The sequence below is a fragment of the Schistocerca gregaria genome, chromosome 3, assembly GCF_023897955.1.
Source record: "Schistocerca gregaria isolate iqSchGreg1 chromosome 3, iqSchGreg1.2, whole genome shotgun sequence".
Taxonomy (NCBI): Eukaryota; Metazoa; Arthropoda; class Insecta; order Orthoptera; family Acrididae; genus Schistocerca; species Schistocerca gregaria.
The window spans coordinates 469,656,794-469,682,143 of record NC_064922.1 but is presented as its reverse complement, the minus strand read 5'-3'; positions in this window follow the sequence as shown (position 1 = coordinate 469,682,143).

The window sequence follows — 25,350 nt, the reverse complement described above, 5'->3', positions numbered from 1 at the left end:
ATTTCTGGGGGCGTAGTGTTGTTCGTATTCTCGTCCTCAGCCGATATTCTCCATCATTGTGCCGTTGGTCGAACGGAAGGGAATTGATTAAATTGTATATCGGTCCTTTGGCTGCCCCTGGTTTGGGTTACCATCCGAAAACCTAACTTCAGTTCTTGGCTGCCCGTCTCACCTCACCTTATGTCTTAGCTACACTTCCAGTCCGACACTTGGAACACCTGTTCTGTTTGTTTTAAATTGAGATTTTCATTTTAGTTGAAGTATTGTGCGAGGCCTTTGGTCGTGTATTAATTCAGTTTCTTTTTTAATTTTACATAAAGGCCTTAAGCCGTGTTAAATTGAAATTTTGAACACTGATTGTCTTAGAATTTTTTTTATTCTTAGAAACTGCTCTATCTGCAATTGTTTGTAAAACAGGCCATAAGCCGTTAGTTGTTCGATATGTTATGTGTGGCCTTTAGCCGAGGACTTGCGTGAACCCCTTTAAGAAGACCTTCAGCCGTGTGTATTCTCTAAAGGAAAATTTTTAATAAGATGCAATCGGTTTATTCTAAATTATTTATCTGACTCGTTGTTGTTCAGGCATTCACCCTTGTTTCAAATTTGTTTGTGGCTTTCAGTCGCGCAATATGTTAACCAGGCTTCGGCCGTGCTGTTGTAAGTTTGAAGGGAAATTTTATTGCTTAGAAAAAATTGTTTATTAATGCGCCTTAATTATAGTTGTCCTTCAGGCGTGTAGTGTAGGCCTTCAGCCGTTAATTGCATTCACTGCGTGTTTCTTCAAAAAAAAGTTACTTTCTATTTTTAATTGATTTTGAGTGCTAAGCCAGGCCTTCAGTCGTTCTTGTGTTTGGTGTGTGGTTTTTGGGCCTTCAGCCCAGAAAAGATCTCAAGTTTTCTTTATCTAAGCCTTCAGCCGTATTGTTTATCTGCCATCTTTTAAGCAAATGTGTAAATAAGTGGTTCTTAAAAAAAATAAAATTGTGTGTTTGATTGTGCAACTCACAGTAACTGTTTATGGTCCCATCCATAACTTTAACCTTATACTGTGCACTATATGACTAACAAACTTAATCAGGTTTAAGAATGCCTGAAAATTTGAACATTTCTCTTTCCAGGATTGGGATTGTGTTCCTCTCTTTTGTAATTTGGAAGCAGTAAATGTTTCAAAACTGTTTACATTTTTCAGTGGCCCTGTATAGGGAAGGTGTCATAAGTAGGATATACAATACACTGCGCAGTATAATTAAAGGATCATTTCTTCGCGACCCCATAATTGTCTCCTACTGCAACACATATTTGAAATTGGGTTCAGACGAGACTACGACCTACCCGTGTAATGTTGTAAAAGCGTTGCTCCTTGCGACGACACCCTCGGCCAAGCCGTACTACACGAATATGTAACAAAAAATGGAGGTTCCTATTTAAAGAAACGCAGTTGATATCCGTTTGAAGTATGGCAGCACCATCTAGCGGGCCAGTCATACCGCCATCTGGTTTCTCCCTTCAAGCTAGACGAGTTTCGTTCTTTTTAGCTTTTTCGTTTGACTCTTATTTCGTGAGATATTTGCTCCGGTCACGATCAAAGGACCACCCAGTGTAGGACGTCGATTTGCAGCCTGGCGTCAGTTCTCAACGGCACTCATCAGCAGAAACGGCACTCTCCTGAAGATGGCGACCAGTTGGAACGGCGAAATGTCTAATCGATTTTAGGATCCAGCATTAAACCCGAAGAGACTTTCAAGACTTATTACGCCGGGAAATCCTACAAAGTCACGTCGTTAAAATTCTTGAATCTTTTATCAATGTAAGCAATCACTGGAATTGTACACCATTAACATCCTTCCCCCTCTTAAAAGCAGTTTTGCTCACACACGAAAAAGATTTTGTATGCTCTGAGCTGGGTATATTATGAACTGTTAAGAGGCCATATTACGTATTTTCTTCGCAATCCTTCTAGTCTTGGAAGAATCTTGGTGTCTGGTCACGTCACCAAAACCTATATTACTAATGACTCATGTAGGACAGTGACTTGTCCATAAACATTGCCTGCAGGGAACGCAGAAATGCGAATGTCTCAGCGTCACAAATGTATCTCATTGGTGGTAACAAGTAAAACTTTTGTACTACTACTTATATCAGGTATAGACTACAAAAAGGAAAATAACTTTTAGTTTCAACTTCATATTTTTCAGACATAGAGGCAGCGATAATTCACTCTTAATCACATAATGTCCAAAGTGTATTAGGTGACAACCGACACATTTAAAAATATTTTGCTATTTGCACGCTTGTGTCATCTTGAGAGAACTTGGACAGATATATAAAGCTGATGTCTGTGGTAAACAGTAACAGTGGATCATTAGTAGGCTATGATAGAGACAGATGCAATACTGCTTTTGTGACTTATAGAACAGGTGTCATAATACACTCCTGGAAATGGAAAAAAGAACACATTGACACCGGTGTGTCAGACCCACCATACTTGCTCCGGACACTGCGAGAGGGCTGTACAAGCAATGATCACACGCACGGCACAGCGGACACGCCAGGAACCGCGGTGTTGGCCGTCGAATGCCGCTAGCTGCGCAGCATTTGTGTACCGCCGCCGTCAGTGTCAGCCAGTTTGCCGTGGCATACGGAGCTCCATCGCAGTCTTTAACACTGGTAGCATGCCGCGACAGCGTGGACGTGAACCGTATGTGCAGTTGATGGACTTTGAGCGAGGGCGTACAGTGGGCATGCGGGAGGCCGGGTGGACGTACCGCCGAATTGCTCAACACGTGGGGCGTGAGGTCTCCACAGTACATCGATGTTGTCGCCAGTGGTCGGCGGAAGGTGCACGTGCCCGTCGACCTGGGACCGGACCGCAGCGACGCACGGATGCACGCCAAGACCGTAGGATCCTACGCAGTGCCGTAGGGGACCGCACCGCCACTTCCCAGAAAATTAGGGACACTGTTGCTCCTGGGGTAACGGCGAGGACCATGCGCAACCGTCTCCATGAAGCTGGGCTACGGTCCCACACACCGTCAGGCCGTCTTCCACTCACGCCCCAACATCGTGCAGCCCGCCTCCAGTAGTGTCGCGACAGGCGTGAATGGAGGGACGAATAGAGACGTGTCGTCTTCAGCGATGAGAGTCCCTTCTGCCTTGGTGCCAATGATGGTCGTATGCGTGTTTGGCGCCGTGCAGGTGGACGCCACAATCAGGACTGCATACGACCGAGGCACACAGGGCCAACACCCGGCATCATGGTGTGGGGAGCGATCTCCTACACTGGCCGTACACCTCTGGTGATCGTCGAGGGGACACTAAATAGTGCATGGTACATCCAAACCGTCATCGAACGCATCGTTCTACCATTCCTAGACCGGCAAGGGAACTTGCTGTTCCAACAGGACAATGCACGTCCGCATGTATCCCGTGCTATCCAACGTGCTCTAGAAGGTGTAAGTCAACTACCCTGGCCAGCAAGATCTCCGGATCTGTCCCCCATTGAGCATGTTTGGGACTGGATGAAGCGTCGTCTCACGCGGTCTGCACGTCCAGCACGAACGCTGGTGGAACTGAGGCGACAGGTGGAAATGGCATGGCAAGCCGTTCCACAGGACTACATCCAGCATCTCTACGATCGTCTCCATGGGAGAATGGCAGCCTGCATTGCTGCGAAAGGTGGATATACACTGTACTAGTGCCGACATTGTGCATGCTCTGTTGCCTGTGTCTATGTGCCTGTGGTTCTGTCAGTGTGATCATGTGATGTATCTGACCCCAGGAATGTGTCAATAAAGTTTCCCCTTCCTGGGACAATGAATTCACGGTGTTCTTATTTCAATTTCCAGGAGTGTAGTTCCAGAAAACATAAAAGGCTAAGATATCGACTAATAAGCAAGGTTATGAATATCGCTGTTAATACGATTCGTACGTACGCTTCATAGTATGATCTCCTTCGCACCGTCAAGAATACAGATTTAATGTGACACATTTTCTCGATTAGATTCTCTTATACACAAACTTAAGAAGTAAACCAAATGTGACGTCTATATCAAAGAAGTGGTGACTGTGTCACGGCACCTTGGAGCTTGGTAGTGAGGACGGATTCTGTTTCATCCTTTCTTCTAGCAATGATTTCCGGAATGCCATCAGAGACAAGTCCATTGCATTTGTGTTATTTCAATATCCTCCTTCTTTCCAGAAACAGAAATAAAGTATCTTTTCCCCCTGAATTTGAAAACTGATTTCCATTCTTTTTACATTAATAGTACGTGTTTCGCAGTCACACTATCAGTGGTCAAATGGCTCAAATGGCTCTGAGCACTATGGGACTTATCATCTAAGGTCATCAGTCCCCTAGAACTGAGAACTACTTAAACCTAACTAACCTAAGGACATCACACACATCCATGCCCGAGGCAGAATTCAAACCGACCGTAGCGGTCTTGCGGTTCCAGACTGAAGCGCCTAGAACCGCTCGGCCACACCGGCCGGCCCTATCAGTGTAATTTTTGGGCTTAAACCAAATTACATTGTTCCAAATCTCTGTTAGAGAAACTACTTTGTATGGTTTTTATCGTTTTGGAAACAGGAGGAAGGGGCAGGTAATATCTGATACAGAGTAACTGTCTGATGTCGTCAATATGATCTAAACATTTTAAAATACCTAGCTACATAGTATTCTCTGACGAGCCAAAACATTAGAAACACTTACTTAATAGCGTAATGGCCACCTTTGGGAGCGCAACAAACAACAGTTGCCCATAATCATGTGATAATGCGCTACGCCATACCGTAAATAGCGACCAAAAATTATGCCATTCCTCTTTGAACGCGAACCGGAAATCGCATTAACATTAAGCCATTCTCTTCGCTCCCCTCGCAGTAGGTGGTGTCCACTGCTGAGTGCTGAAATGGTGGTCAGCGCCGCTAAGATCTACTCAGAGAAAAGACAGCTATCAGTTTACAACTCCCTATGCTCTGACGTGTCGTAATCCTTGCCGACACTAAGGGAACCACGTTGTCGACAGCTGTAATGATGCCTTCGAATACGTGAATTTTTTTTCTTTATTTATTTATTCATTTATTATTTTTGGGGGGAGTCATCAGTGTTCTGACTGGCCTGATGCGGCCCGCCACGAATTCCTCTCTTGTGCCAGTCCAGTCTCTTATCTCAGAGTAGCAATGGCTACCTACGTCCTCATTTATTTACTGAATGTATTCCAGTCTCTTTCTTCCTCTACAGTTTTTGCCCTCTACAGCTCCCTCTATTACCATAGAGTCATTCCCTGACGACATAACAATGTCCTATCATCCTGCCCCTTCTCGTTGTCACCGTTTTCCGCAGATTCCTTTTCTCTCCGATTCTGCGCAGGACCTCCTGAATCCTTACATTATCAGTGCACCTAATTTTCAACATTCGCCTGTAGCACCGCATCTCAAAAGTTTGAAGTCTGTTCTGTTTCGGTTTACCTACATTCCATGTTTCACTACCATACAATGCTGTGCTCCAAGAATTTCTTCCTCAAATTAATGCCTAAGCTTGGTACGAGCACTCTTCTCTTGGCCAGAAATTCCCTTTTTGCCAGGGATAGTCGGCTTTTGATGTCATCCTTGCTCCGTCCCTCTTCGGGTATTTTGCTGATTCTAAGTTTCTCGCGGTTCTCATTTGTGATACTGCTCATTACTTTCGTCTTTCTTCGATTTTGTGTTCTGTACCCATTAGATTGTTCATTCAGTTTAGTAGATCATGTAATTCTTCTTTACTTTCACTCAGGATAGCAATGTCATCAGCGAATCGTATCATTGATGTGATTTCACCTTGAATTTTGATTCCACTCCAGAAGCTTTATTTTATTTGTACTGATTGAACAGTAGGGGGGAAAGACTAAATCCCTGTCTTACCACTACCACCTTATTCCGAGCAATTCTTTCTTGGTCGTTCACTCTTATTATTCCTTCCAGTCCCTTATACGTATTATAGATTACCTGTCTCTCGCTACAGATTACCCCTACATTTCTCAGAATTTGGACAATTTTACACTGTTGAACGTTTTTTACATGTCAACAAATCCTATGAACGTGTCTTGATTTTTCTTTAGTCTTGCTCCCATTGTAGACTGTAACGCGGAATTGCCTCTCTCGTGATTTTACCTTTTCTAAACCCAGACTAGCACATTCTCATTTTTGTTTTCCCTTCCTCTGTGCATTATTCTTGTCAGAAACATGGGTGCATGAGCTTTTTAGCTGATTGTGCGAAATTTTTCCCACTTCTCAGCTCTTGCGGTTTCCGGAATTGTGTGGACAACATTTTCCCGAAAGTCAGATGGTTCTCCCTAGACTCATGCATTCTAGACGCCAACGTGAATAGTCCTTTTTTCGCCACTTCTCCCAATTATTTCATAAAATCTGATGGAATATTATCTATCCCTTCTGCCTATTTGATCCTAAGTCTTTCAAAGCTCTGTTAAATTCTGATTCTAATATTGGATCCCCTCTCTCTTCTACTAGTAAATCGATTCGTGTTTCTTCTTCTATCACATTCAAGAGTGGAATTCCCGTTGAACTCTTAATGTTACCACGCCTGCTTTTTTGCACCGAAGGTTCTTTTGAATTTCCTGTAGGCTGAGTCAGTTCTCCCTTTCTTTTTCGATTTATTCACTTTTCCATGCAGCCATTCCGTATAAGCTTCCTACATTTCCTGTTTCTTTCTTTCCTCAGAATCTTACATTTCTGTGTTGCTGAACTTCAGTGGAAATATTTGTACTTCCTTGTTTCATCCATCAATTGAAGTATTTCTTCCTTTACCTATGGTTTCTTGCAGTTAACTTCTTTGTACCTGTGTTTTTCTTTCGTACGTCTGTGACTGCCTTTTTCAGAGATGCCCGTTTCTCTTCAACTGCACTGCCTACTGAGCTGTTCCTCACTGCTGTGTCTATAGCCTCAGCGAACTTGAGCGCGTCTCGTCACCAAATAGTACCTCTGTATCCCACTTCTTTGCGTAATCAGCATGGCTTCAGAAAACATCGCTCTTGTGCTCTATCGACAGGGGACCTCAAGTTGATTCCGTATTTCTAGATTTCCGGAAAGCTTTTGACACCGTTCCTCACAAGCGACTTCTAATCAAGCTGCGAGCCTATGGGGTATCGTCTCAGTTGTGCGACTGGATTCGTGATTTCCTGTCAGGAAGGTCGCAGTTCGTAGTAATAGACGGCAAATCATCGAGTAAAACTGAAGTGATATCAGGTGTTCCCCAGGGAAGCGTCCTGGGACCTCTGCTGTTCCTGATATATGTAAATGACCTGGGTGACAATCTGAGCAGTTCTCTTAGACTGTTCGCAGATCATGCTGTAATTTACCGTCTAGTAAGGTCATCCGGAGACCAGTATCAGTTGCAAAGCGATTTAGAAAAGATTGCTGTATGGTGTGTCAGGTGGCAGTTGACGCTAAATAACGAAAAGTGTGAGATGATCCACATGAGTTCCAAAAGAAATCCGTTGGAATTCGATTACTCGATAAATAGTACAATTCTAAAGGCTGTCAATTCAACTAAGTACCTGGGTGTTAAAATTACGAACAACTTCAGTTGGAAGGACCACATAGATAATATTGTCGGGAAGGCGAGCCAAAGGTTGCGTTTCATTGGCAGGACACTTAGAAGATGCAACAAGTCCACTAAAGAGACAGCTTACACTACACTCGTTCGTCCTCTGTTAGAATATTGCTGCGCGGTGTGGGATCCTTACCAGGTGGGATTGACGGAGGACATCGAAAGGGTGCAAAAAAGGGCAGCTCGTTTTGTATTGTCACGTAGTAGGGGAGAGAGTGTGGCAGATATGATACGTGAATTGGGATGGAAGTCATTACAGCAAAGACGTTTTTCGTCGCGGCGAGATCTGTTTACAAAATTTCAGTCACCAACTTTCTCTTCCGAATGCGAAAATATTTTGTTGAGCCCAACCTACATAGGTAGGAATGATCATCAAAATAAAATAAGAGAAATCAGAGCTCGAACAGAAAGGTTTAGGTATTCGTTTTCCCGCGCGCTGTTAGGGAGTGGTATAGTAGAGAGAGAGTATGATTGTGGTTCGATGGACCCTCTGCCAAGCACTTAAATGTGAATTGCAGAGTAGTCAAGTAGATGTAGATGTAGATATAGATGTATTGATTCTTCCTGATTAATCTCTTCAACTTCAGCCTACTCTTCATCACTACTGTATTGTGATCTGAGTCTATATCTGCTGCTGGTACGCCTTGAAGTCCAGTACCAGATTTCGGAAGCTCTGTCTGACTAGGACGTAATACAACTGAAATCTTCTGCTATCAACCGGTCGTTTCCAAGTATACCTATTCCTCTTGCGATTCTTGAACAGTGTGTTCGATATTACTAGCTGAAATTCATTACAGAACTCAATTAGTCTTTCTCCTCTCTCATTCCTTATCCTGATCCCATATTCGTCTGTAAAATTTCTTCTACTCCTTCCCCCACAAATGCATTCCATTCTCAGATCGAAGCCATAGCGAACCTCATTACAATAGGATCACAGTGTTTTGTTTTAGATATTACAATCATAAACAGGTTTCGTTTATCCCTTGTATTACAGTTTCACTGTCATATTCAGGCAGCCTTATTATATCTACTGCGGCTAATGTGGATTATAAATATTCTAATTGATGTTTCAGCAACTGTAGAAGCTTTTGTTTTGCAGATAGAGATAATAGCATATACTGGAGAAAAATAACTGTACAATTAGTTTCGAAGCAGTGCCATAGGCGACTTCATAGTTTTCCTAAATCTCTTAATTCGGAAGATGCTTTTTTCTTCCTTTTTTTCTCATAACAGTTACATTTTTCTGACTGGACTGTGTTAGGGGGGATTATTTGGTGAAAACTCACTAGCATCAGAAAATTTAAACAGAATAATCATTCACATGGGTCGAACAGGTTACGTACCAATCATTGCGTGAGGCGTATGAACTAACACTTGAAGCAGTGTAAACACAAATCATACAGAGATATGGCTCAAGAGAAAAGGGATTGCTAATGTTTCTGTGAATTGTGTTCTGTATTACCGTATACATTGATTCTCTAGATAAAGATCAGTTATTATACTTTTACGCTGAGTGTTGGAGAACATTTAATGTACTCGGGCATGTACGATGCCCCATACTGCACAAGAGTGGAGTTAAAGTGATACATCAGATGCATTAATATATGAAGAACACTGAGACATGTGATACTATGCTGAGAAAGATGTCTTGCATTAGATATTGTCCGTATTCAGATAGCTTCTGAGAGCCCTGTGACATCTAAAATCACGAAAGCGGAATCCTGAAAATTTCCTCAGTCCAAAGTCACACACTCAAACACAGGAATTCGGTTCCACCCATTCCCACACAACATTTATCTACCGAAATGTATATGCACTCGACACGTGGTACCTTTGATGGTCACAGAAAAGTTACTTGGGTGTGGCAACACGCAAAGTCCGCTGAGATAATATTTTACAGTCAGGCTGCCGAAGTCGTAACTATCACATCAACGGTGCAACCCAACAGCCGACATCGCTCGAAGCTATACTTGCGATTGACTACAGGGTGTTTCATGACATCCCCGATTAATCTGTTGCGGAGAGGTCACCGTTACCAAGCAACCGTCCCTGTGAAACGTACCACAATTGAACGCCACGCACCACATTCGGCACACTGATAGTTGTCTTGCTTCGAAGCCATTACGACTGTTCGGGAAACGTTGCACCTAGAAAATCACCTAGTCAGCAGTCTGTAAATGTCTGACAAGCAATGAGTTTGTCATGTAAGAAAAGACCAAGAATTCCTGGGTGCCATGTTAGCGGAATACTGGTGGTGAGACTAAAGCTTACAGTTCAACAAAGCATAATTTATAACTGTGCTGTAGAGAATCAACTGGGATTCTGTCTTGGAGCAAAATAAGTTCTTTTAGAAGATTTCTGTGAGACTTTCCCGATGATGGCTGGGTATTGGACATTTTCACCAGTATTGAGCCCACATGTTCCACTGCTTGCTTTGATCCTTTGTCTCACCCATGGTGATTGGCCGAAGAAAGATGTCATCGGGATTGACCTAAAACAGCAAAATTTTTTCCGTTGCTGCCTCGGTTCATTTAAGTTCTTTACGAGTGATAATGTTCCGGAACCGAGCAGGTAGCGACATTTGCTGTGTTCAAAATGTCCTTCAAAATTAAAGTAAACGGTTGTGAAAACACACTTGACCTCTTGGCAACAAATAATCCTGTGTTACTAACAAGCATCAAAACAGATTCAGGGATGGTCGTTGCGAGACTGAATAATGTAATCCCCAAATCCTCGAAAAATAAGCTCAAAGTATACCTATTCAAAAAGCAGATAAAAATTCGCTTGACGCCTTTCTGAGAGACAATCTCCATCAATTCCAAATTAATAATACAAGTGTAGACCAGATGTGGATTAAATTCAAAGAAATAGTATCGGTAGAAATTGAGAGATTTACACCAAATAAAGTAACAAACGACGGAGCTGATCCTCCTTGGTACACAAAACGGGTTAGAACACTGTTGCAGAAACAACGAAACTTACATGCCAAATTTAAACAGACGCAAAATCCCCAAGATTGTCGATCTTTTATAGAAGCACGAAATTTAGCGCGGACTTCAGTGCGAGATGCCTATAACAGTTTCCACAACGAAACTTTGTCCCGAAACCTGGCAGAAAATCATAAGCGATTCTGGTCGTATGTGAAGTATGTTAGCGGCAAGAAACAATTAATGCCTTCTCTGCACGATAGCAGTGGAGATACTATCGAAGGCGCTGCTGCCAAAGCAGAGTTACTGAACACAGTTTTCCGAAAGGCCTTCACAAAAGAAGACGAAGTAAATATTCCAGAATTCCAATCGAGAACAGCTACCAACATGAGTAACGTAGAAGTAAATATCCTCGGGGTAGTGAAACAACTTAAATCACTTAATAAAAGCAAGTCTTCTGGTCCAGACTGTATACCAATTAGGTTTCTTTCGGAGTATGCTGATGCATTAGCTCCATACTTAACAATAATATACAACCGTTCGCTCGTCGAAAGATCCGTACCCAAAGACTGGAATGTAGCACAGGTCACACAAATATTCAAGAAAGGTGGTAGGAGTAATCCACTAAATTACAGGCCTATATCGTTAACGTCGATATGATGCAGGATTATAGAACATATACTGTGTTCAAACATTATGAATTACCTCGAAGAAAACGATGTATGCACACACAGTCAACATAGGTTTAGAAAACATCGTTCCTGTGAAACACAACTAGCTCTTTATTCACACGAAGTCTTGAGTGCTATTGACAAGGGATTTCAGATCGATTCCATATTTCTGGATTTCCGGAAGGCTTTTGACACTGTACCACACAAATTGCGTGCTCATGGAATATCATATCAGTTATGTGACTGGATTTGTGATTTCCTGTCAGAGAGGTCACAGTTCGTAGTAATTGACGGAAAGTCATCGAGTAAAACAGAAGTGATTTCTGGCGTTCCCCAACGTAGGATTATAGGCCTTTTGCTGTTCCTTAACTGTATTAACGATGTTGGAGACAATCTGAGCAGCCATCTTCGGTTCTTTGCAGATGACGCTGTCGTTTATCGACTAATAAAGTCGGATGACCAAAACAAACTGCAAAACGATTTAGAAAAGATATCTGAATCGTGCGAAAAGTGGCGGTTGACCATAAATAACGGGAAGTGAGAATCATCCACATGAGTGATAAAAGGAACGCGTTAAATTTCGGTTACACGATGAATCATTCTAATGTAAAAGCCGTAAATTCAACTAAATACCTACGTATTACGATTATGAACAACTTAAATTGGAAGGAACACATAGAAAATGTTGTGGGGAAGGTTAACCAAAGACTGTGTTTTATTGGCAGGACATTTAGAAAATTTAACAGACCTACAAAAGGGGATTTCCTACACTTCGCTAGTCCGTCCTGCTTCAGAATTCTGCTGCGCGGTGTGGGATCTTACCAGATAGGACTGAAAGAGTACACCGAAAAACTTCCTGGCAGATTTAAACTGTGTGCCCGACCGAGACCCGAACTCGGGACCTTTGCCTTTCGCGGGCAAGTGCTCTACCATCTGAGCTACCAAAGCACGACTCACGCCCGGTACTCACAAGTCCCGAGTTCGAGTCTCAGTCGGGCACACAGTTTTAATCTGCCAGGAAGTTTCATATCAGCGCACACTCCGCTGCAGAGTGAAAATCTCATTCTGTCTACACCTAAAAAGTTCAAAGAAAGGCAGCACGTTTCGTATTATCGCGAAATATGAGAGAGAGTGTCACAGAAATGATACGGGATTTGGGCTGGACATCATTAAAACGAAGGCGTTTTTCGTTACGACGGAATCTTCTCACGAAATTCCAATCACTAACGTTTTCTTCTGAACGCGAAAATATTTTGTTGACACCGACCTACACAGGGAGGCACGATCACCATAATAAAATAAGGGAAATCAGAGTTCGTACGGAAAGATTTAGGTGTTCATTCTTTCCGCGCGCTATACGAGATTGGAATAATAGAGAATTGTGATGGTGGTTCGATGAACCCTCTGCCAGGCACTTAAATGTGATTTTCAGAGTATCCATGCTGATGTAGATGTAGCTTTCGAAAACTGATGTACGACCTACATTACATATTTTCAGTAGTATCGTTTCTGATATGTCGGTCGTGGAGCAGCGGAGCCCTCACTTGCCTTGTCATTCTACATCTACATTTACATCTACATCCATACTCCGCAAGCCACCTGACGGTGTGTGGCGGAGGGTACCCTGAGTACCTCTATCGGTTCTCCCTTCTATTCCAGTCTCGTATTGTACCTGGAAAGAAGGATTGTCGGTATGCTTCTGTGTGGGCTCTAATCTCTCTGATTTTATCCTCATGGTCTCTTCGCGAGATATACGTAGGAGGGAGCAATATACTGCTTGACTCTTCGGTGAAGGTATGTTCTCGAAACTTTAACAAAAGTCCGTACCGGGCTACTGAGCGTCTCTCTTGCAGAGTCTTCCACTGGAGTTTATCTATCATCTCCGTAACGCTTTCGCGATTACTAAATGTTCCTGTAACGAAGCGAGCTGCTCTCCGTTGGATCTTCTCTATCTCTTCTATCAACCCTATCTGGTGCGGATCCCACACTGCTAAGCAGTATTCAAGCAGTGGGCGAACAAGCGTACTGTAACCTACTTCCTTTGTTGTCGGATTGCATTTTCTTAGGATTCTTCCAATGACTCTCAGTCTGTCATCTGCTTTACCGACGATCAACTTTAGATGATCATTCCATTTTAAATAACTCCTAATGCGTACTCCCAGATAATTTATGGAATTAACTGCTTCCAGTTGCTGACCTGCTATTTTGTAGCTAAATGATAAGGGACCTATCATTCTATGTATTCGCGTCACATTACACTTGTCTACATTAAGATTCAATTGCCATTCCGTGCACCATGCGTCAATTCGCTGCAGATCCTCCTGCATTTCAGTACAATTTTCCATTGTTGCAACCTTTCGATACACCACAGCATCATCTGCAAAAAGCCTCAGTGAACTTCCGATGTCATCCACCAGGTCATCATCTGGAAAAAGCCTCACTGAACTTCCGATGTCATCCACCAGGTCATTTATGTATATTGTGAATAGCAACGGTCCTATGACACTCCCCTGCGGCACACCTGAAATCACTCTTACTTCGGAAGACTTCTCTCCATTGAGAATGACATGCTGCGTTCTGTTATCTAGGAACTCCTCAATCCAATCACACAATTGATCTGATAGTCCGTATGCCCTTACTTGGTTCATTAAACGACTGTGGGGAACTGTGTCAAACGCCTTGCGGAAGTCAAAACACTCGGCATCTACCTGTGAACCCGTGTCTAAGGCCCTCTGAGTCTCGTGGAGTAATAGCGCGAGCTTGGTTTCACATGACCGTCTTTTTCCAAACCCATGATGATTCCTACAGAGTAAATTTCTAGTCTCCAGAAAAGACGTTATACTCGAACATAATACGTGTTCCAAAATTCTACAACTGATCGACGTTAGATATATAGGTCTATAGTTCCGCACATAGAGATATAGGTCTATAGTTCTGCACATCTGTTCGACGTCCGTTCTTGAAAACGGGGATGACCTGTGCCCTTTTCCAATCCTTTGGAACGCTTCGCTCTTCTAGAGACCTACGGTACACCGCTGCAAGAAGGGGGGCAAGTTCCGGGTTATTCACAACAATGTGTCGTGCCGCATCATTCTTCGTCATTCAGACTAGGTATCAGAAATGGGCTCCGGACACTCGCTTTAAATTCGCCAATTGGTGGTATGACGTCAGTTCCAAGCTCTCCGTCACCGTACGCTTGGAAATTCGATATACCAGTCTCCGCGCTGTCAGTAACTGTAAACACGTCGCTTGGTGTTGTGAGGCACTAGTGGACTCCACCACTGTAGGAAGGAGAGCGCGTACTCGAGTGCACTAGCGTTGCCGCTACACATAAGAAAGATTATCTGTGCATACAAGGACAAAAAAATAATCGCAACAACGAAAAATAATAACAAAATTTAAGGAATACATTTGCACAGGTAACATATAAACGCTATTGACATTGCAAGTTTACAGGTTAATATAAGCGCCAGATAAACCGTTGCCACGCTGAAATGTTGTACGTTCATAACCGGTGTAACAGCCAGAAAGTTGAATGCAAGCATGAAACGCGCATGCATTGTGTTGCACAAGCGTCGGATGTTAGTTTGTGGCATGGCGTTCCTTGTCTGTTGCTCTTGGTCGACCAATACAGGGGCGGTTAATGCTGTTTGTGTATCAAGACGGAGTTGTTGTCCGATGAAGTACTCGACTGGAGACAGATCTGGTGATCGAACTGGCCAACGCAACATGTCAACAGTTTGTAGAGCACGTTAGGTTACAAAACCGGTATGTGGGCGAGCCTTACCCTGTTGGAAAACACTCCCTGAAATGCTGTTCATGAAAGGCAGCACCGCAGGTATAATCGCTAGATAAACCCACGCCACAGGTCGTCTGGCTCGAAGATGTTCTTGAAGTAGCGATTTGAACAGTTCTTTGCGTCACCTTGGTGATAACCGCTGCTCAAATTGCTGCTACAGATGCAATACCAAGCGGCAGAGCCGTACGCCGAACATGATGGTCTTCCCTCTCGGTAGTACCATACGGCCATCCAACCGAGTGAGGTGGCGCAGAGGTTAGCACACTGGACTCACATTCGGGAGGACGACGGTTCAATCCCGTCTCCGGCCATCCTGATTAAGGTTTTCCGTGATTTCCCTAAAACGTTTCAGGCGAATGCCGGGATGGTTCCTTTGAAATTGCACCGCTGATTTCCTTCCCAATCCTTCCCTAACCCGAGCTTGCGCTCCGTCTCTAATGACATCGTTGTCGACTGGACGTTAAACACTAACCACCACCACCACATACGGCCATCCGGAGCACGGTCTCCTTGCCACCGCACATTCTCATGACCAACACTGCCAGCAGTCACGTACACTGGCAACATTCGTACTAAATCTTTGTGCAATATCGCGTAAGGAACATCCAGCTTCTCGTATCCCTATTACGTGACCTCGTTTAGACTCAGTGATGTATTTATAACTGTGTCTATGTTCTCTTAAAGGGACTCTTCACTAACATCAACTAACGACGTCCAACCTGAAAGTTAACTGACGCTCAGCGTGTATTTAAAGGAAGACCAGAACTGCATTCTCTCAGTGGCTCTACTAGCATCACTCTTATGCGAGTGGTGCGAAATTGAAGCAGACATAATTTTTCAGACGTTGAAACACGCCTAGCAATTTCCGGTCAGATGTCAGGCAGACAGATCGGTTCCAAATGAAGTGTGTCATAGAGTATCAGCAAAAACAGGGGTGAGGATAGCCGAGAGCGCTAACGCGCTGGTTCCTGAACTCGCTGGACTCGGGTAGGCGCGCCGGCCCCGTATCGAATCCGACCGGCGGATTAAGGACGAGGGCCGATATGCCGGCCAGTCTTGATGTGGTTTTTAGGCGACTTTCCACATCCCGCTAGGTGAATACCGGGCTGGTCCCCATGTTCAGCCTCAGTTCCACGGCTAACACTTACGCACTATTCCATGGATTACACTCGAAGCAGACAGTTTGAGTACGCTAATTCCGTTCCGGGGGTGCGGGGTGGCGAATGGAAGGGCATCTGGCCACCCCTTAAATCAAATCCGATTAAAGATGGCTGACACTGCGTAACTGCGGGACAAGGCTCAAGCAAAATATATATATATATATATATATATATATATATATATATATATATATATATATATATATATATATATAATACTAACGCGAATTCTTTACAGACGAATGGAAAAACTGGTAGATGCGGACCTCGGGGAGGATCAGTTTGGATTCCGTCGAAATGTTGAAACACGTGAGGCAATACTGACCTTACGACTTATCTTAGAAGAAAGATTAAGAAAAGGCAAACCTACGTTTCTAACATTTGTAGACTTAGAGAAAGCTTTTGACAATGTGGACTGGAATACTCTTTTTCAAATTCTAGAGGTGGCAGGGGTAAAATACAGGGAGCGAAAGGCTATTTACAATTTGTATAGAAACCAGATGGCAGTCATAAGAGTCGAGGGACATGAAAGGGAAGCAGTGGGTGGGAAAGGAGTGAGACAGGGTTGTAGCCTCTCCTCGATGTTATTCAATCTGTATATTGAGCAAGCAGTAAAGGAAACAAAAGAAAAATTTGCAGTAGGTATTAAAATTCATTGAGACGGAGTAAAAACTTTGAGGTTTGCCGATGACATTGTAATTCTGTCAGAGACGGCAAAGGACTTGGAAGAGCAGTTGAACGGAATGGACAGTGTCTTGAAAGGAGGATATAAGATGAACATTAACAAAAGCAAAACGAGGATAATGGAATGTAGTCAAATTAAATCGGGTGATGCTGAGGGAATTAGATTAGGAAATGAGACACTTAAAGTAGTAAAGGAGTTTTGCTATTTAGGAAGTAAAATAACTGATGATGGTCGAAGTAGAGAGGATATAAAATGTAGACTGGCAATGGCAAGGAAAGCGTTTCTGAAGAAGAGAAATTTGTTAACATCGAATATAGATTTATGTATCAGCAAGTCGTTTCTGAAAGTATTTGTTTGGAGTGTAGCCATGTATGGAAGTGAAACATGGACGATAAATAGTTTGGACAAGAAGAGAACAGAAGCTTTCGAAATGTGGTGCTACAGAAGAATACTGAAGATAAGGTGGATAGATTACGTAACTAATGATGAGGTATTGAATAGGATTGGGGAGAAGTTTGTGGCACAACTTGACTAGAAGAAGGGATCAGTTGGTAAGACATGTTTTGAGGCATCAAGGGATCACAAATTTAGCATTGGAGGGCAGCGTGGAGGGTAAAAATCGTAGAGGGAGACCAAGAGATGAATACACTAAGCAAATCCAGGAGGATGTAGGTTGCAGTAGGTACTGGGAGATGAAGCAGCTTGCACAGTACATTTTCAGGAGGACAAACTTTCGAAATTACAGTAGTTACAATTTTCAACAACAGATGGCGCTGCAAGTGATGTGAAAGATATAGAAGACAACGCAATCTGTGGGTGCGCCATTCTGTACGTCGTCTTTCTGCTGTAAGCGTGTGCTGTTCACAACGTGCAAGTGTGCTGTGGACAACATGGTTTATTCCTTAGAACAGAGGATTTTTCTGGTATTGGAATTCCACCGCCTAGAACACAGTGTTGTTGCAACAAGACGAAGTTTTCAACGGAGGTTTAATGTAACCAAAGGACCGAAAAGCGATACAATAAAGGATCTGTTTGAAAAATTTCAACGGACTGGGAACGTGACGGATGAACGTGCTGGAAAGGTAGGGCGACCGCGTACGGCAACCACAGAGGGCAACGCGCAGCTAGTGCAGCAGGTGATCCAACAGCGGCCTCGGGTTTCCGTTCGCCGTGTCGCAGCTGCGGTCCAAATGACGCCAACGTCCACGTATCGTCTCATGCGCCAGAGTTTACAACTCTATCCATACAAAATTCAAACGCGGTAACCCCTCAGTGCCGCTACCATTGCTGCATGAGAGACATTCGCTAACGATATAGTGCACAGGATTGATGACGGCGATATGCATGTGGGCAGCATTTGGTTTACTGACGAAGCTTATTTTTACCTGGACGGCTTCGTCAATAAACAGAACTGGCGCATATGGGGAACCGAAAAGCCCCATGTTGCAGTCCCATCGTCTCTGCATCCTCAAAAAGTACTGGTCTGGGCCGCCATTTCTTCCAAAGGAATCATTGGCCCATTTTTCAGATCCGAAACGATTACTGCATCACGCTATCTGGACGTTCTTCGTGAATTTGTGGCGGTACAAACTGCCTTAGACGACACTGCGAACACCTCGTGGTTTATGCAAGATGGTGCCCGGCCACATCGCACGGCCAACGTCTTTTATTTCCTGAATGAATATTTCGATGATCGTGTGATTGCTTTGGGCTATCCGAAACATACAGGAGGCGGCGTGGATTGGCCTCCCTATTCGCCAGACATGAACCCATGTGACTTCTTTCTGTGGGGACACTTGAAAGGCCAGGTGTACCGCCAGAATCCAGAAACAATTGAACAGTTGAAGCAGTACATCTCATCGGCATGTGAAGCCATTCCGCCAGACACGTTGTCAAAGGTTTCGGGTAATTTCATTCAGAGACTACGCCATATTATTGCTACGCATGGTGCATATGTGGAAAATATCGTACTATAGAGTTTCCCAGACCGCAGCGCCATCTGTTGTTGACAATTGCAACTACTGTAATTTCGAAAGTTTGTCTGCTTGAAAATGTACTGTTGTCCCAAGCATATTGCAACAAACGGTGTATTTCTATCGCTGCTCGTTTAGTTTGCATTGCTGTTTCAAATACACCGGTCATTTTTGAAACACCCTGTATCTGCGCTGAAACGCTTAACTGGACCACTAATTCTATATTGAAATCGTAAGAAAGCGTCAGTTTGTTTCCCGTTAGAAACAAAATCATTTTTAAAGCGGAATTGTACGTTCTCGTTCGACGGCGAAGTCCATATTAGTTTAGCGCCACATTTATTGTATAGATATGAATTAACAGAGAAAGTAGAACACCAACATTTTACAGTACTCCAGCAGCTACTGAGCATCAGGGCTGCTACATGAAGGTCAGCACGAGCCAGGGCGGTTCTGTCGTTGCTGGAGTTCTGGCCATTTTTAGTGTTTCACTTTCTCTGTTAATTCATATCGATACAATAAATATCGCGCTAGATTAATGTGGGACGTCTCTATCGAACAACCACGAAAAATTCCACTTTAAAAAACATTTTTTTGGCAAAGGGAAACAATCCGACCCTTTCCAATGACAGTGGGCGTCGCACGGATCACGGATGCCATGGTGAGCAGTAACTGTTTGGCCTTGCTCCAGCTACACATTGCGAAAATGAAAATGCAAATATCTGCCGGAACACCAGAGTAAATGCACCTTACAACGCATTATATATATAATACATTACTGGCCATTAAAATTACTGCACTAAGAAGAAATGCAGATGATAAACGGGTTTGGACAAATATATTATACTAGAACTGACACGGGATTACATTTTCACGCAATTTGGGTGCATAGATACTGAGAAATCAGTACCCAGAACAACCATCTCTGGCAGTAACAACGAACTTGATACCCCTGGGCATTGAGTGAAACAGAGCTTGGATGGCGTGTACAGGTACAGCTGCCCATGCAGCTTCAACACGATGCCACAGTTCATCAAGAGTAGTGACTGGTGTATTGTGACGAGCCAGTTGCTCGGCCACCATTGACCAGACGTTTTCAGTTGGTGAGAGATCTGGAGAATGTGCTGGCCAGGGGAGCAGTCGAACATTTTCTGTATCCAGAGAGGCCCTTACAGGAACTGCAACATGCGGTAGTGCATTATCCGTCTGAAATATGGGGATTCGAAGGGATCGAATGAAGGGTAGACCCACGGGTCGTAACACATATGAAATGTAACTTCCACTGTTCAAAGTGCCGTCAATGCGAACAGGAGGTGACCGAGAAGTGTAACCAATGGCACCCTATACCATCTCGTCAGGTGCTACGCCAGTATGGCGATGATGAATGCACGCTTCCAATGTGCGTTCACCGCGATATCGCCAAACACGGATGCGACCATCATGATGCTGTAAATAGATTCTGGATTCATCCGAAAAAATGACGTTTTGCTATTCGTGCACCCAGGTCCCTCGTTTATTACACCATCGCAGGCGCTCCTGTCTGTGACGCAGCAAGGGTACCCGCAGCCATGGTCTCCGAGCTAATAGCTCATGCTGCTGCAAACTTCGTCGAACTGTTCGTGCTGGTGGTTGTTGCCTTTCAAACGTCTCCACTTGTTGGCTCAGGGATCGAGACTTTGCTGCGCCATCCGTTACAGCCATGCGGTTAAGATGCCTGTCATTTCGACTGCTAGTGATACTAGGCCGTTGGGATCCAGCACGGCGTTCCGGATTATCCCCCTCTACCCACCGATTCCATATTCCGCTGTCATTGGATCTCGACCAACGAGAGCAGCAATGTCGCGATACGGTAAGCTGCAATCGCGATAGGCTACGATCCGACCTTTATCAAAGTCGGAAGAGTAATGGTACACATTTCTCCTCCTTACACAAGGGATCACAACAACGTTTCACCAGCAACGCCGGTCAACTGCTGTTTGTGTATGAGAAATCGGTTGGAAACGTTCCTCATGTCAGCAGTCAGCATGTTGTAGGTGTCTCCACCGGCGCCAACCTTATGTGTTGTGTGAACGCTCTGAAAACCTAATCATTTGCATATATATATATATATATATATATATATATATATATATATATATATATATATATATATATATATATATATGTGTGTGTGTGTGTGTGTGTGTGTGTTCCACATCTCACATCTCCTGAAACAATGGACCGATTTCAACTAAACTTGGTACGAATATCCCTTACTGCCAGGCAGCAATTTCTGTAGGTGTAAGAAGCACATACCTAATGTAATTCAAGAGATATGACGTCATAAACAATGGAAGGCTTGAAAAACCCCCGTAACATGGCTGGCGATAAAATTTATTACGTTTGTGTTACTAATTCTATCTGCAATAAAATTCGCAGATAGTATCCATATGTGCCGCTAAATGCACCTACAAATTTATATCATGGTTCCACACGTAATTCAGCAGTATGACGTCACAAACACTGAGATGCATTGAAAAAGGTATTTTGCATGAAGTCTTACCGCATTTGTTCATTGCCACTAGGACACACCTGCAGTCGAGTTAGTTTAAGGAAATCGCTAACACCTGGCAACGCTTTCGACGGCTTTTAGCTGCGAAGAGCAAACGACTGTAGACGGAAACATCAGCCGTCTATAGAGCTATGAAGAGGCGTTCTGTAGGCACACGAAGCAGCTTGCATCCACCTCATTGAAAGTGTCCGGGATTCTGCAGTTGTACATTTGTAGATAATGCATATTGGTGTGTACGACTGTTCATAAATTCAAAGACGTTTTCGCTAAAACTAGCATATTGAATTTTTTCGACATAACACAACAAACACAGTTCAATATTTGTTGTTTTCGTGCTAACAGGAAATTGGAAAAAATTAATATCTGGACAATGAGTATGTGTGTATATACTCATGTTTGGAAAAAAACCGAACACCTTGAACGACTAGAGATAGGACGTTTATGTTCAGAGGACGCTTACACTAGTATGTTCTGCAGAAATGATTCGCGTCTCTGTCACCTCGGTTCATGTTGCCTAGTACGAACAGGGTGCGGCATGGGGTCTGAAGACTTGCTTCATGCATGATAACATCGACGCCCATAAGGGGCGAAAGGCGTCTTGCGGTACAGCCACTGATGCTGCATTCACCTTGTTCCAAAGTTCATCTACGGTGCTTTGCGTTGGGTCACAGTGATGCACACAGGAGTGCAGCCATCGTTTCACTATATCTCAGACATTTTCGACTGGTGACAAGTCTGGTGATCTGGCAGGCCAGGGCAAAAGGATGTCATCCTGTGACGCCAAGAAATCATTTCTTCAAGCAGTAATACGTGGTCGTGCATTGACGTGCTGAAAAAAAAAGAGGTGTCTGGTAGTTGTGACGAAAAAGTAAGCCTGCGGGTCCCAAGATGTCATTCATTTAGGTCATATTGGTGACAGCGCCCTAGACACACAACAGCTGTCATTTGTGGTTGTACCCAACAGCACTCCATACCATAAGGCCTTGAATTGGCGCTGTACGTCTTGTGTGAATGCAGTAATTGTGATTCCGTCTCTCTCTCTGTGGCGAACGGAAATGCAACCATCATTTTCAAACAAACAAAACCTGGAGAAGTCCAAAAACACTACTTGATGCCATTCCCGTCCTCAGTGACATCGTTCCACACACCATCGCCTTCTAACATGATGTTGCACATTCGTCAAAGGCAGGCGGAGAAGTGCCGTAATAAACTGCGACGGACTTTCACCTCTGATAGTGCACGATGTGTTACACTGTTCCACTGTTGCTCCAGAGCCGACTAGGAAGCAGATGTGTCCTGCAGTGCCATTCGGATGGGGTGTCGATGTGTTCTTGGGCTTTCCGTGAACCATTCTGCACAGTGCACTGCCAAAACACTTCGTCGCACATGAGCAGCGGTTTTCCAGATGGATGTTTCACATGCGCCCTCTTTCAAACCAACTGATTTGGCGGTGCGGTTCGTTCATATAACGTCTGCAAGGCATCCTCCAAGTCTGCTCAAGTCACACTGATCCATTACCTGCAGGATGTAGCGACAAAATGAGCCGGAGGCACATTTCATTGGTAGATGGTGTTGCACCACGATATCGATGTTGACCTTCAACCCGCTGACCGACATGGTACAAATGCCTATCATACCTGCAGAATACCCTAATGTACACGTCCTGTATTAATGTCCTATCTATAATCGTTCAAAGTATTCTTTTTTTCTGAACACACACACACACACACACACACACACACACACACACACACACACACACATATATATATATATATATATATATATATATATATATATATATATATATAGACAGCTATTAATTTATTTTAATACGTATTCTCTATTTAGAGAAAATAATAAATTGACAGACATACATTTTGGACAAGATACCGAGTCATTGACGATATTACAAGAAAACAGGACACATGGGCTACAGGCTTATTCTTTAAATAGTGCTTAAAGACTAAAATAAATTTACGCCAGTTGTTCAAAAAATAACTATAATTAATGATACACTCTGCCACTAGCTGTTAGCCTATAATCGCAAATTACAGTAACAAAACCAGTACACAACTTACAAGCTCAACTTGTCATTATATATTAGTAGTCTCTTTCTATTAATGTTATACATAGAACTACATCATTCTCGATCATGGAGATCACATTAAACTCCCTGTTCCTAGCAAAGTTATTAAAAACCAGTCGGGCGGCACTGAATGTAGCTTACGAGTTTTGACACAGGTCTTTGATGTTTGTTATCGAATCTTTCAGAATTTCCCGACAGACCATGGTTTCCAACCTAGACGTTTATAGAGAATATTACAAAGGATTAATAAATTTAAATAACATCATACCATATTATTACATTAACTGATTAACTGTATCGACATGTTACACTAAATCGAAAGTATTTAACACATCGTTGTTACTGTGACCCAATAAAATATCATCCACAACATTAGGATCCAGAAGACTTATGCTGTTAGCTACATGTGATAAAGAAAGCACTGTCTTTTCTTCATATATCCATCATCCAATAATACCTCCGAATCCTTTTCGGGAGCAACGTTTGAGAGAAACAACAATACTTCGTGGTTTTTGCTCCACATGGTCTAAACGTTTCGGATATCTCTGAAATTTCTAAAGATATGGCAGTTACGATCGGCCTGATGTACTTTCGTGTGAACCACGAGTAACTAGAAAGAACGGTATGATTTACTCATAACTGTGTTTCAATCTCAAAAGGAATTGGCGTATATAATTCGTCACTCACATGAAATGTTTCAAACATAGCACCATCCTGCTTGAAAACATTGCTTCTGTCTTCAGAGCTAGGCATCAAACGATCACGATGTGGGGGACACAAAATTGTTGCGATGTTGCGGTACAAGTGCTGTTTAATCTTCTCATCCTTTTCAGCCATGTAACTTCTGCATCTTAATTTAAGTATTCCTATACCATCACTATTCATTCATTATGACTCGAGTGATCATCCTGAAGTTTACACCGGCAGAGAAGTAACAAACTGGGAATTGGATAGCTATCTCATTCTGTTTTCTTAGTAGCTTCTTTAAATGGCTTCAGGAACAAGAAAGGTTCGTTTAGGGTCTGTTACTCTATATTCATAAGCCTGGTCAACTGTTTTTGTGGGAATAGCTCCTTAACATCGATAAGAATATCATGTCCTGAAACCAGCATGTCTAACAAAGTGTTCCATTTGAGTTATATCTTTTGTTTTACTGAGTTTGTAGGTCTCTTTGGAAGACAAACTCTCTTCAAACATGTCGCTAGTGCTTTACACGAGTTTATACACGAACTAGCTCTGGCAGTGACAATAAAACTTCCGACTTCAAAGTATGTTTGAGTAAAGCGATAAGAAAATGACACACGCAAGGTACTCTCGTGAAGCCGTTCGGAGCTGTCACTATATAAGAATCATGGTATACTGCGAATGATACTCACTTCATTATATCCTCTGGAATTTCCAAGGGCTCTAAACAGCGGGTAAGTTTCGAGAAAACGTTAACTGCTGTTTTTCCTTCATCGGCAAAGAAGGCAGTATACATTGGTCTGTTCTCCATAAACCACATTTCGCTGGTTGTAGGTACAGGCACCATAGTGTAGGTTATTTTACTCATCATCCATCCACCTATCAGTGTGAGAAGAAGCGCTTTTGTAGGTAATAGGTGTAGTAACTTTTGGAACCAGCGCCTTTTCAAGAGCATTTCCAACGGATTTTCCTCTATTCTTAACCGTAATCAGATGAGGTCATATAGCATTCACATCAGCTTCAGAACACCATTGTAAGATATTTTGTAATTTTTTTCTGATTAGTTATGCTTTAGATAAAGCGCATTTTCTTTAATATGTGCTCTTTGATACGTTGTACTATGTTTTCTCTTTACTGACTAATTGCTTTGGTTATATTTAGAAATGGATGATTTCGGTTAAATAATTTTGTATTTACTTGTTAATATG